This window comes from Eulemur rufifrons, unplaced genomic scaffold (assembly GCF_041146395.1).
Source record: "Eulemur rufifrons isolate Redbay unplaced genomic scaffold, OSU_ERuf_1 scaffold_48, whole genome shotgun sequence".
NCBI lineage: Eukaryota > Metazoa > Chordata > Mammalia > Primates > Lemuridae > Eulemur > Eulemur rufifrons.
In genome coordinates this window covers 789154-803598 of record NW_027182830.1, presented here as the reverse complement: position 1 = coordinate 803598, position 14445 = coordinate 789154, and positions in this window count along the sequence as shown.

The window sequence follows — 14445 nt, the reverse complement described above, 5'->3', positions numbered from 1 at the left end:
TGCCTAAAGGCTTTGCATCATGTTTTCAGTTAAGGTAAGGAGGTCTGCTAATCACAGACAAGCCACTGGACAGTTTACCCAAAACTCAAGTGCCCTGTAGTTCAGTGAACGGTTGGCCTGCTAGATATGCGTTAAGCTTTGTCTTGCCTGGCCTTAGGCCCGTCGGACATTCAGTATCTCATTGTTATAAAATCTGACTCCATCAGGGAGGGGTGTCTGACTTCCCCTGTCCTTGCGGGGCAGCAGCTCAGGTTTAAGGGTTTTTCTAGGGTTCCCTGGGCCAACCACGGGACGGGTCAGCTGGCGGTGGCGGGCGGGGGGCGGCTTAAGATTTTATTTTAGTTCATAGACTCCAGAAATGGTGTTTCCCTGGGAAAGACACACGAGTTCATGAAAAGCTTTCATTCAGTTGGTCTGGCTCCTCCCTGAGGTCGTCTCCCTGCCCCCCACTCCTCCCCTCCCCTGGGGCCGGAGCGGTGGGGGGGGGGAAGGCCCAAGAGGAGAGGCGCGTGGGGGAGGTGCCGCTCCCAGAACCAGAGACTCGTCTGGGCCCCACGTAACCCAGCCACCGCGACCGCTTCGCCCGAGGAGGTGCCCAGCAAGTCGTGCTTCTGCCCCTCGGGATTGCCTGCGGGCTGGGGGCGGGGTACGAGCTCCCGGCCCAAGAGGGAAACCCCTAGCCTGGCCGCACAGATGGCCGGGCCCCCGGCGGAGCCCTTCCGCCGTTTTCCACCTCTCCCCCACTCACTGCGCTGACTGCGCATGCGCGCTCGTACGTAGCCGCCTCGGGCTTCTCTCGGGTGGAGCCGCTTTCAGCCCCGACCCCGCCCCGCGAGCTGCCGCTTCCAGGCGGCACAGCGCATGGGGGAGGGGACGGAGCTCTAAAGAAATCAGTCCCCTCCCTCTCCTGCCTCAGGAAAAGCCCCAAACCTTTGGAGAACTGCCACCCACCGCCACTACCGTGTGTGTGTGTGGGGGGGCGGGGCGGGGGGCTGGGTCTTTACTTTGTGTCCTCCTTGTGGCCCAGTCCAAGGCGGCTGGGCTGCCAAACAGATCGTCTCGGGAGGGAGGCAGGAAGGGCCCAGGTCTGGACAGGGGTGGATTGGACCCCTCCACCCTGGGGTGTGGACTTGTGACCGAAAGCTCAGCTGCTTGTCCACGAGGCCGAATAACGAGGACAAGCGGTATGAGGAGTAAGAAAACAGAGAGTCTACTTTGCTGACAAAGGAGGAAATAAATAGGGTAGAGCTTCTCAGTCTCAAACCCCCAAATTTCGTGAACATAGGCCTAGGCAGAAATACAGAGGTTTTAAAGGAGGGAGGGTTGGTTCTCAGCTTCAGGCAATTACTGCAGTTAGCTGTTCTAAAGGTCCCGTCTCTGCTGAGAAGAAAGCCCTTGAACTCTGTGGGCCGCCCACCCTGGGGGCCACCTGGAGTTATAACCAAAGAGTTAAGGTGCCTCAGGGATGCAGGCCGGGCTGCAAGTTCCCAAAAGCCTGGGGGAAGTTTTAAAAAGACAGAAAATCTTTCTGCCCTCTTCCCCTCCCACCCCCCGACAAAGCCATTTTCTCTGGTGCAGACTCGGCACCCTCCCTGCCCCCCCCCCCCCCCCCCCCCGTGCAGGCCTGTTTGTCCTCAATCATCTGTGAGGTTCACGAGGAGGAGATGCTCTCTCGCTCTCCCCACCCTCTTTCTTCCCTTAGGAAATCCTCAGCGCTGTTCCACACACTCAAGGTGGCGGGCCTGCTCCGGCCACCAGCCACCTCTTGTGCCACCTCGCCCCCCCCGCCCCCAACGGAGTAGGTGTACAGACAGGAGCACACTTTACCGGAGGGCGCCTGGGGATGAAGAGTTGTGGTGGCCAAATGGGGGATGCGGGGCGGGGAGGAGAGTGGCTGGCATTTGGCAAAGAGTGACACGGAGTGGCCATCCAGGCTTGTCTGAAAAGTGGGACTACGAGCCTGAGAGCGCCGACGGAGTCGATGGACATGGTCACTGCTGTGGGATGTCTCTTTTACCACGATGTAACACCAAAGCAAACCCCTGACCCGCTGGGTCGGAGAAGGGCTTGTGGGCAATTTAGAAAAGCCATGGCGTGGCCATTTGGAATACTTCCTGCCTCTCCGGGAATCAAACATTAGAAAGGACCATGGGTTCTGTATTAACGTACCAAAGGCAGGGAGAATTTTAGCCTTTTAAAGCCTGCCCTGGCCCTATCTCAGCAAGGCAGTGGCACCCCAAGTTCCGTGACATTTCTGCACTCGGCGGCTGACTTCTTCAGCCATCTGTTGCGATGCCCCTGCCAGGTGGCCACTCACTCGCCCCTTCAGTTCAACCCTTGTACCAGAAAGTGTTGCCTTCTTCCTAACCCCTATGGGGGGACGGGGGGGTGACGTGTGTGTGTGGGGGGGGGTAGTGGAAATGGGCAGACCCCACAGGTGCAGCCTCTTCCAGGTCATAATGGGCCTGAGGCAGCGTGGGATTCCCCCGGAAGGGAGGCAGGGTGGCACTACGGCACCGAAGCCTGACGCCGGCGGCCACGTGGATGGTGGGGGACACGTTAGACCGCTGAGATGCAGCCACTGAGAGCCACCCCGCAGCAAGAGGTCTCTCTGGCAGAGCAGGCACTGAGTCCGCAAGTCAAGACAGCTGGGAGGCCTGGGAGACAGAGGCCCTGGATCTCAGGTCCCGGGGTGGGGGCGGGGGGCAGTGCCAGTGCCTGGAGAGAGAGAGAGCCCAGGCTCCAGAGGCCATGATGGGGCCTGGTGGGCAGAGCCGAGCAGGTCAAGGCTGGGTGTGGTGGGGTCCGGGATGAGGGGCTTGGGGTGACAGGCAGGGAGAACGACCCGTTCACTCAGACGTGCCCTCAGAGGAAGGCAGAGGTGCGTTTTGCCTTCCTCCGGCTAGTGGAACGCTCGGCATTTCTTTCCTTCAGAGCTGGGTTGAACCGGTATGGCATCTGTTATAGTACGGAGTGCGAGACAGGACAACCTAGAGACCGAATTGAGCCAAGTCATGAGTCCATATTAGCTGGCCAGCGACCACCCCCTGCCCTGTTAGGGTACAGGTACAGAGAATGGCCCCGAGCCGAAAAAAGCAGGAAGGTTTCAGACTATCCTAAGCTAGAGCTCCGTGACTTTAGGCACGGTGGTTGAAACAACACTATACCACCTACTCCGCAGCTGTGTGGTCCGGGACCAGCCTCGGGCCCCCGTTTCATTTCGGTTACAGTCTTTAAGCGAGCAGGTTTACAGAAACAGATAGCACCAATTAAGGAACATTCTTTCAGGCGTTAAGCAAGCACAATCAATTTTACGACAGGCAGCTGGAAAGTTTAAACACTTAGTTACAAGTTAATTGCTTTGTTTTATCTCCGCAAGGTACGTATTTCCAATTACAGACATAGGTCAAGCGGACATCGGTCACCTAGCGAGCAAGCATAAGTTTTCAAGTGGGCCTTTACAGCGTCCAGACAGGCCTCGGTCCAGATATTGTGCATTCTTTTTGACCACTTGGAAAGCTACTAGCACCGTTCCGGGCCTCACCTCACTCACGCGGACTACAGAGTGATGGCCCGGGGTGTGTGTGTGTGTGCGCCCTCCTGTGGTGGGCGCCCACCCGACACCCTGCTCGCTCACCTGGCGGGTGTCCCCCACCCCTGCCCCATCTTGGCATTTGCAGAAAACAAACACGAACACAAGAGAGGGAGCCGGAGGAGGAGGAGGAACATATGCTGCTATGCAGGTTATCCTGGGAGGCTTCCTTGTCATTTCTCAGGAAACACCCTTTTGGGTGTGATCCACCCATAAGATTCATCACGGGACCACACCTGTGATGAGACACAGCCGGCTATTCAGAATGGTTGAGAAGTTTGCGTGGGTGTGCAGCCCCTGATGTCTCAGAATGTGGTACGCATTCATGAGGGAGAGAAATTTTCACAGGAACGTGTGTCACGGTAGTGGTTGTGTGAGAGGCCACAGAAAGCGTAAGATGCACTCCAACCCACTACTGATGCACAGACCTGAAGCCCTGCTGGGGGAAAAACTGTCCCCCTTCCTTCCTGTCACCGTCTTGGGTGTCAGTGAAATCTAGGGGAAGCTCCTGAAGGAACTGTGTGGCTTTCACGGGATGGGACGTATGTCTGTGTGGGCCCAGAGACTTCCGCATGAAGCACTTTGAATTCTAGGGTTTCGTGCGGGTGGCACTTATTTCTTTTAAAGAGAAATGTTGGTGTCTCCTTAAGGAGAGATGAGATGGTGAATTTCTTGTAAACTCTGACAGGGAACGGGGGGAGGGGGGGTGGACAGGTGACCGAGAGGATGCGCCTTGTGGAGAAAAAGGCTGCTTCTGACAAAGCGGCTCTGGGAAGATCACCTTCTTTCTTGTGGTGTCTCCTGGCTGTCTCTCGTAGTTTTGTTTATTGACTTATTTATTTATTTTTCCTTTTGGCTTGTTCCATGGGGTCGACTAGATGTCCCTGTCACACTTAGTCTCTGCAGGCCGGCCCTGATGCCACTATGGAGTGGGTCGCCGCCAGAGGGCTCTGCGGTTGCGGGGTTCTCGACTCCCTCTCCCCCTGTACCTCACTATGTGTCCGAAGGTGGGACTTTTTTTTTCTTGCCCCCTCCACCGCCACCCCCCGCCCCCTTGCTCACTTACGACTCCGCCTCCGCCTCCGCTGCCACCTCCGCTGGTGCGGTGCTTGGAACCCATGTTCCATGGGGTCGACCAGGTGTCCCCGTCACACTTAGGTTCTGTGGGGCCGGCTCCATCGACGCTATGTTGGGGGTCGCTGCCGGAGGGCTCTGCGGTTGCGGGCCTCTCTACTCCTTCTCCTTCCATACCTCATTATGTTTCTGAAGGTGGGAGTATTTTTCCCCCCCTCCACCACCAGCCCCCGCCCCCTTGCTCGCTCATGCCTCCACCTACTCCTCCGCCGCCACATCCGCCGGTGTCGTACTGGGACCCCATGTTCCATGGGGTCGACCAGATGTCCCCGTCACACTTATTGTCTGCAGGCCGGCCCCGTCGACGCTATGTAGGCAGTCGCCGCCAGAGGGCTCTGCAGTTGCGGGCTTCTAATCTCCCTCTCCCTCTGTACCTCACTACGGGTCCGAAGGTCGGATTTTTTTTCTGTCCCTGTATACCACCACCCCCGCCCGCTGGCTCGCTCACGCCTCCGCCTCCACATTCGCCGCTGCCCTGCTGGGACCCCATTTTCCATGGGGTAGGCCAGATGTCCCCGTTACACTTAGTCTCTGCAGGCCAGCCCCGTTGACGCTATGGAGGGGGTCGCCGCCAGAGGGCTGTGCGGTTGTGGGCTTCCGAACTCCCTCTTCCTTTGTACCTCACTACATGTCCGAAGGTGGGACTTTTTTTTCCTCCACCCCTGACCACAACCCCCTGCCTGCTGGATGGCTCACTCCTCCGATTCGCCTCCGCCTCCGCCGTACCTCTGCCATACCTCCACCGGTGCGGTGCTGGGACCCCATGATCCATGGGGTCGACCAGATGTCCCTGTCACACTTAGTCTCTGCAGGCCAGCCCTGACGACGCTATGGAGTGGGTCACTGCCAGAGGGCTCTGCGGTTGCGGGCTTCTCGAATCCCTCTCCTTCCATACCTCACTATGTGTCCGAAGGTGGGAGTTTTTTTTCTACCCCCTCCACCACCAACCCCCGCCCACTGGCTCTCTCACGCCTGTGCCGGTGACCTGCCGAGACCCCATGGTCCTTGGGGTCGACCAGATGTCCCCGTCACACTTAGTCTCTGCGGGGCTGTCACCGCTAGAGGACACTGCGGCTGTGGGCTTCTCCAATCCCTCTCCCTCCGTACCTCATTACGTGTCCGAAGGTGGGACTTTTTTTTTCTGCCCCCCTCCACCACCGACCCCCGCCCGCTGGCTCTCTTACGCCTCTGCCTACGCCTCCACAGGTGACCTGCCAGGAACCCATGGTCCTCGGGGTAGACCAGATGTCCCCGTCACACATTGTGGGGCCATCGCCGCCGGGGGCTCTGCGGCTGCGGGCTTCTCGAATCCCTCTCCCTCCATACCTCACTACGTGTCTGAAGGTGGGATGTTTTTTTTTCTCCCCCCTTTCACCACCAACCCCTGACCGCTGGCTCTCTCACGCCTCTGCCTACACATCTGCCGGTGACATGCTGGGACCCCATGGTCCTCGGGGTCGACCAGATGTCCCCGTCACACTTAGTCTCTGTGGGGCCATCGCCGCCAGAGGGCTCTGCGGCTGCGGGCTTCTCGAATCCCTCTCATTCCGTACCTCACTACGTGTCCGAAGCTGGGATGTTTTTTTTTCTCCCCCCCTTCACCACCAACACCCGACCGCTGGCTCTCTCATGCCTCTGCCTACACATCTGCCGGTGACATGCTGGGACCCCATGGTCCTTGGGGTCGACCAGATGTGCCCGTCACACTTAGTCTCTGTGGGGCCGTCGCCTCCAGAGGGCTCTGCGGCTGCGGGCTTCTCGAATCCCTCTCCCTCCGTACCTCACTAGGTGTCCGAAGGTGGGACTTTTTTTTCTCTCCCCCTCCACCAGCAACCCCCCCCCGGCTCTCTCACGCCTTCGCCTATGCCTCCGCCGGTGACGTGCTGGGACCCCATGGTCCTTGTTGGTCGACCAAATGTCTCTGTCACACTTAGTCTCTGTGGGGCCGTCGCCGCCAGTGGGCTCTGCGGCTCCTGGCTTCTCGAATCCCTCTCCCTCTGTACCTGACTACGTGTCAGAAGGTGGGAATTTTTTTTCTCCCCCCCTCCACCACCAACCACCCCCTCTGGCTCTCTCACGCCTCTGCCTACACCTTCGCTGGTGACGTGCCGGGACCTCATGGTCCTTGTTGGTCGACCAGATGTCCCCGACACTCTTAGCCTCTGAGGGGCCATCGCCGCCAGAGGGCTCTGGAGCTGATGGCTTCTCGAATCCCTCTCCCTCCATACCTCACTACGTGTCCGAAGGTGGGAGTTTTTTTTTCTGCCCCCCTCCACAATCTAAATTGAAAAAGGTTCCCTGCATTTTAAAATAATGGAGAAAGGATGGTGGAATGATACTTAAAAGAATGGTCTCCTTCCAGGCTCCAGTAACAAGTATCGTCAAAAGCAAGTGAGGTAGGCCTCAGCATAGTTTTCTCCGTGGCAGCCATCTTGGGTTTAGAGAGGCAAGACGAACCTTATCACAATTATGGTGATAGGTGCTGCAAAAACTGGCAAATAATTCTCCACGTAGTGATTATTTCAAAAGCTCTCCGGCATACTTCTTGGTACTAGCCAGTTACCTGGGGCCACGCATAGAGGGGTCCAGAGAACCATGGTGGATTCCCAACTGATGAATCAAAGGATTTTTAAAGGAACGGGGTGAAAAGTGCGGATCCTGTTTCAGTCTTAGACTGAAACAGGATCCGCACTTTTCACCTCCACACACATATTCACTTCCCCTGTCTGGGCATAATAAATACAAACCACAGGACTGACATAGGGCCTGTCCCCCCAAGCAACCCGACCCCACACAAAAACGTCCCCTCCAGCGACACATCATGATGCTAACTGGAGAAAGGTGCTCTGAGTTTTAAAATAATGGAGAAAGGATTTTGGATGATACTTAAAAAATGGCTCCTGGCCAGGCTCTAGTACGAAGTATTTGCAACACCAGGTGAGCTTGGCCTCAGCATAGTTTTGTCTGTGGCAGCCATCTTGGATTTAAGGAGGTACAGATGATCCTTATCACAATTATGGTGAAAGGTGCTGCAAAAAGTGGCAAAAAATTCTCAACATAGTGGTTATTTCAAAAGCTCTGTGACATACTTGTTTGAACTAGCCAGTTACCTGGGCCCACGCATAGAGGGGTCTAGAGAACCGTGGTAGTTTCCCTACTGAAGAATCAGAGGATTCTTAAAGCAACGGGCTGAAAAGTGTGGATCCTGTTTCACTCTAAGCCTGAAACAGGATCCGCACTTTTCACCTGCCACACACATGCCAACTTCTCCTACCTGCGGATAATAAAAACATAGCACAGGAATGACAGAGGGCCTTCCCCCCTACCCACACCGACCCCACAAAAAAAACTTCCCCTTCATTGACTCATTCTTATGCTAACTGGGGAAAGGTGCTCTGCCTTTTCAAATAATGGAAAAAGGATGGTGGAATGATACTTAAAAGAATGGCTTCTGGCCATGCTTCTGTACCAAGTATCGGCAACATCCAGTGAGCTAGGCTTCAGCATAGTTTTGTCCGTGGCAGCTATCCTGGGTTTAAGGAGGCACAGACAATCCTTATCACACTTATGTTGAAAGGTGCTGCAAAAATTGGCAAATAATTTTCAACGTAGTGCTTATTTCAAAAGCTCTGTGGCATAGTTTCTGGAACTATCCAGTTACCTGGGCCCACACATAGAGGGGTCTAGAGAACCATGGTGGATTCCAAGCTGACGAATCAAAGGAACGGGCTGAAGAGTGCGGATCCTGTTTCAGTCTAAGGCTGAAACAGGATCCGCACTTTTCACCTGCCACACACATGCCCACTTCTCCTCTCTGGGCATAACAAAAACAAACCACCAGACTCACAGAGGGCCTGCCGCCCCACACCCCACCCGACCCAGTACAAAAACATCCTTTCCAGTGACTCATTCTTATGCTAACTGGCAAAAGGTGCTCTGCATTTTAAAATAATGGAGAAAGGATGGTGGAATGATACTTAAAAGAATGACTTCTTGCCAGGCTCCAGAAACAAGTATCAGCAACACCAAGTGATCTAGGCATCAGCATAGTTATGTCCATGGAACCCATCTTTGGTTTAAGGAGGTACAGACGAACCTTATCAAAATTATGGTGAAACGTGCGGCAAAAACTGGCAAATAATTCTCAATGTAGTGGTTACTTTAAAAGCTCTGCGGCATACTTCTTGGAACTAGAAACTTACATTAGCCCACGCATAGAGGGGTCTAAGGAACGATGGTCGATTACCAGCTGGTGAATCAAAGGATTCTTAAAGGAATGGGCTTTAAAGTGCGGATCCTGTTTCAGTCTAAGACTGCAACAGGATCCGAACTTTTGAACTGTCACACACATGACGACTTCTCCTCTCTGGGAATAATAAAAACAAACCACCAGACTGACAGAGGGCCTCACCCCAACCAACCCAAACCCCACACTAAACGTCCCCTACAGCGACTCATTCTTATGCTAACTGGCGAAAGGTGCTCTGCGTTTTAAAATAATGGAGAAAGGATGGTGGAATGATACTTAAAAGAATGGCTTCTTGCCAGGCTCCAGTAACAAGTATAGGCAACACCAAGGGAGCTAGGCGTCAGCATAGTTATGTCCATGGAAGCCTTCTTTGTTTTAAGGAGGTACAGACGAGCCTTATTACAATTATGGTGAAATGTGCTGCAAAAACTGGCAAAAAATTCTCAACGTAGCGGTTATTATAAAAGCTCTGTGGCATACTTGTTGGAACTAGTCAGTTACCTGGCCCCAAACATAGAGGGGTCTAGAGAACCTTGGTGGATTCCCAGCTGACGACTCAAAGGAACGGGCTGAAGAGTGTGGATACTGGTTCAGTCTAAGGCTGAAACAGGATACGCACTTTTCACCTGCCACACACATGCCCACTTCTGCTCTCTGGGCATAATAAAAACAAACCACCAGACTGACAGAGGGCCTGCCGCCCCACACCCCACCCAACCCGACACAAAAACATCCTTTCCAGTGACTCATTCTTATAATAACTGGCAAAAGGTGCTCTGCCTTTTAAAATAATGGAGAAAGAATGGTGGAATTATCCTTAAAAGACTGGCTTCTTTCCAGGCTCCAGTAAAATGTATCGGCAACACTAAGTGAGTTAGGCCTCAGCATAGTTTTGGCGGTAGCAGCCTTCTTGGATTTAAGGAGGCATAGACGAACTTTATCACAATTATGGTGAAAGGTGCTGAAAAAACTGCAAATAATTCTCAATGTAGTGGTTATTTCATAAGTTCTGTGGCATACTTCTTGGAACCAGCCAGTTATCTGGGCCCACGCATAAAGGGGTCTAGAGAACCATGGTGGATTCCCAGCTGATGAATCAAAGGATTCTTAAAGGAACGGGTTGAACATTGCGGATCCCGTTTCAGTCTAAGACTGAAACGGGATCCGCACTTTTTACCTGCCACACACATGCCCACTTCTCCTCTCTGGGCATAGTAACAACAAAGCACAGGACTGACAGAAGGCCTGCCCCCCGCCCCCTCCGGACACCCCACACAAAATGTGCCCTGCAGCGACTCATCCTTATGCTAAAAAGCGAAAGATGCTCTGCCTTTTAAAATAATGGAGAAAGGAATGTGGAATGGTGCTTAAAAAAATGGCTTCTTGCCAGGCTCCAGTAACAAGTATCAGCAACACCAAGTGAGCTAGGCCTCAGCATAGTTTTTTCCGTGGCAGCCAGCTTGGGTTTACGGAGGCAGAGATGAACCTTATAACAATTATGGTGAATGGTGCTGCAAAAACTGGCAAATAATTCTCATCGTAGTGGTTATTTCAAAAGCTCTGCTGTATACTTCTTGGACGAGCCAGTTACCTGGGCCCACCCATACAGGGGTCTAGAGAACCATGGTGGATTCCCAGCTGATGAATCAAAGGATTCTTAAAGGAACAGGCTGAAAAGTGCGGATCCTGTTTCAGTCTAAGATTGAAACAGGATCCGCACTTTTCAACTGCCACACGCATGCCCACCTCTCCTCTCTGGAGATAATAAAAACAAAGCACCGGACTGACAAGTGTCTTCTCCCCTCCCCCCGTCCCCACCAAAAATGTCCCCTCCAGCAACTCATTCTTATGCTAAATGACGAAAGGTGATCTGCCTTTTAAAATAATTGAGAAAGAATGGGGGAATGATACTTAAAAGAATGGCTTCTTGCCAGGCTCCAGTACCAAAAGTGGCAACATCAATTCAGCTAGGCCTCAGCATACTTTTGTCTGAGGCAGCCATCTTGGGTTTAAGGAGGCACAGATGAACCTATCACAAATATGGTGAAAGGTATGCAAAAACTGGCAAATAATTCTACACATAGTGTTTATGTCAAAAGCTCTGCGGCATACATCTTGGTACTGGCCAGTTACCTGGGCCCATGCATAGAGGGCTCTAGGAAACTATAGTGGATTCCCAGCTGAAGAATGAAAGGATTTTTAAAGAAACAGGCTTAAAAGTGCGGATCCTGTTTCAGTCTAAGACTGAAACTGGATCCACACTTTTCACCTCCCACACACATATCCATGTCCCCTGTCTGGGCATAATAAATACAAACCGCCAGACTGACAGAGGACCTGTCCCCCAATCCAGCCCGATGCCACACAAAAACCTCCCCTCCAGTGACTCATTATATGCTAACTGTCGAAAGTTCCTCTGCCTTTTAATATAAGAGAGAAAGGATGGTGCAATGATAATTAAAAGACTGGATTCTTGTCAGAATCCCATACCAAGTATTGGCAACACCAAGCCAGATAGCCCTCAGTATAGGATTGCCCGTGGCAGCCATCTAGGGCTTAAGGAAGCACAGATGAACCTTATCAAAATTATGGTAAAAGTGCTGGAAAAACTGGCAAATAATTTCCATGGTAGTGGTTATTTCAAAAGCTCTGCGGCATACTTCTTTGAACTAGCCAGTTAACTGTGCCCACGCATAGTGGGGTGTAGAGAACCATGGTGGATTCCCAGCTGATGAAGCAATGGATTCTTAAAGGAACGGGATGAAAAGTGTGGATCCCGTTTCAGTCTGAAACGGGATCCACACTTTTCACCTGCCACACACATGCCCACTTCTCCTCTCTGGGGATAATAAAAACAAACTACAGAACTGACAGAGGGCTTGCCCCACCAGCCCCCCAGACCCGACATAAAAACTTCCCCTCCAGCGAATCCTTGTTATTCTAACTGCCGAATGGTGCTCTGGCTTTTAAAATAGTGGAGAAAGGATGGTGGAATGATACTTAAAAGAATGTATTACTGCCAGTGTGCAGTACCAAGTATCAGACACACCAAGTGAGCTAGGCCTCATCATAGTTTTGTCCATGGCAGCCATCTCGAGATTAAGGAGGAAGAGAGGAACCTTATGACAATTATGGTGAAAGGTGCTGCAAAAACTGGCAAATAATTCTCAACCTAGTGGTTATTTCAAAAGCTCTGTGGTATACTTCATGGAACCATGCAGTTTTCTGGGCCCAAGCATAGAGGGGTCTAGAGAACCATGGTGGATTCCCAGCTGATGAAGCAAAGGATTCTTAATGCAACGGGGTGAAACGTGCGGATCCTGTTTCTGTCTAAGTCTGAAACAGGATCCGCACGTTTTACCCGACACACATGCCCACTTCTCCTCTCTAGGGATAATAAAAACAAACCAGCGAACTGACAGAGGGTCTGCCTCCCCCACCCACACCGATCCCATGAAAAAAAACGTCCCCGCCAGCTACTAAATATTATGCTAACTTGCAAAATTTCCCTGCATTTTTAAATAACGGAGAAAGGATGGTGGAATAATACTTAGAAGAATGGCTTCTTGTCAGTCTCCACTAACAAAAATAGGGAACACCAAGTCAGCTACACCTAAGCATAGTTATGTCCGTGGCAGCCAACTTTGGTTTAAGGAGGCACATACAAACGTTATCAAAATTATGGTGAAACGTGCTGAAAAACTGTCAAATAATTCTCAACGTACTGGTTAATTCCAAAGCTGTGTGGCATACTTCTTGGAACAAGCCAGTTACCTGTGCCCACGCATAGAGGGGTCTAGAGAACCATGGTGGACTCCCAGGTGATGAATCAAAGCATTCTTAAAGGAACAGGCTGAAAAGTGCGGATCCTGTTTCAGTCTAAGACTTAAAGAGTATCCGCACTTTTTGCCTGCAACACACATGCCCACTTCTCCTCTCTAAGGATAACAAACACAACTTATCGGATTGACTGATGGCCAGCCCCCGCCCCCCACCATCCCACACAATAACGTCCCCTCCAGCGACTCATCCTTATGCTATCTGGCGAAAGGTCCTCTGCCTTTTGAAATAATGGAGATAGGATGGTGGAATTATACCTAAAAGACTGGCTTATTGCCAGACTCCCATACCAAGTATTGACAACAGCAAGAGACATAGGCCTCAGCATAGGTTTGTCCGTAACAGCCATCTTGGGTTTAAGGAGGCACAGATGAACCTTATCACAATTATGGTTAAAGGTGCTGCAATAGCTGTCAAATAATTCTCATGGGAGTGGTTATTTCAAAAGCTCTACGGCATAATTGTTTCAACTAGTCAGATACCTGGGCCCACGCATAGAGCAGTCTAGAGACCCATGGTGGATTCCCAGCTGATGAAGGAAAGGATTCTTAAAGGAACGGGTGAAAAGTGAGGGTCCTGTTTCAGTCTAAGACAGAAACGGGATCCGCACTTTTCAATTACCACACCCATGCCCACTTCTCCTCTCTGGGGATAATAAAAACAAACCAGGCAACTTACAGAGGGCCTGCATCCCCCACCCACACAGACCCCACAAAAAACAGTCCTCTGCAGCTACTAATTATTGTGCTCACTTGCAAAATTTCCCTGCATTTTTAAATAATGGAGAAAGGATAGTGGAATGATACTTAAAAGAATGGCCTCCTTCCAGGATCCAGTAACAAGTGTCGTGAAATCCAAGTGAGCTAGGCCTCAGCATAGTTTTCTCCGTGGCAGTCATCTTGTGTTTAAGGAAGCACAGATGAACCTTATCACAATTATGGTGATATGTGCTGCAAAAACTGGCAAATAATTCTACATGCAGTGTTTATTTCAAAAGCTCTGCGGCATACACCTTGGTACTGGCGAGATACCTGGGTCCATGCATTGAGGGTTTTAGGGAACCATGGTCTATTCCCAGCTGATAAATCAAAGGATATTTAAAGGAACAGGCTGAAAAGTGCGGATCGTGTTTCAGTCTAAGACTGAAACAGGATCCGCACTTTGCACCTGCCACACACATATCCACTTCCCCTGTCTGGGCATAATAAATACAAACCACCAGACTGACAGAAGGCCTGTCCCCCACCCACCCCGACCCCACACAAAAACCTCCCCTCCAGTGACTCATCCTAATGCTAACTGCCGACAGTTGCTCTCCCTTTTAATATAAGGGAGAAAGGATGGTCCAATGAAAATTAAAAGACTAGATTCTTGTCAGACTCCCGTACCAAGTATTGGCAACACCAATTCAGATAGCCCTCAGTATAGGTTTTTCCATGGCAGCCATCTAGGGTTTAAGGAAGCACAGAAGAACCTTATCAAAATTATGGTAAAAGTGCTGGAAAAGGTGGAAATAATTTCCATGGTAGTGGTTATTTCAAAAGCTCTGCGGCATACTTCTTTGAACTAGCCAGTTAACTGGGCCCACACATAGTGGGGTGTAGAGAACCATGGTGGATTCCCAGCTGAT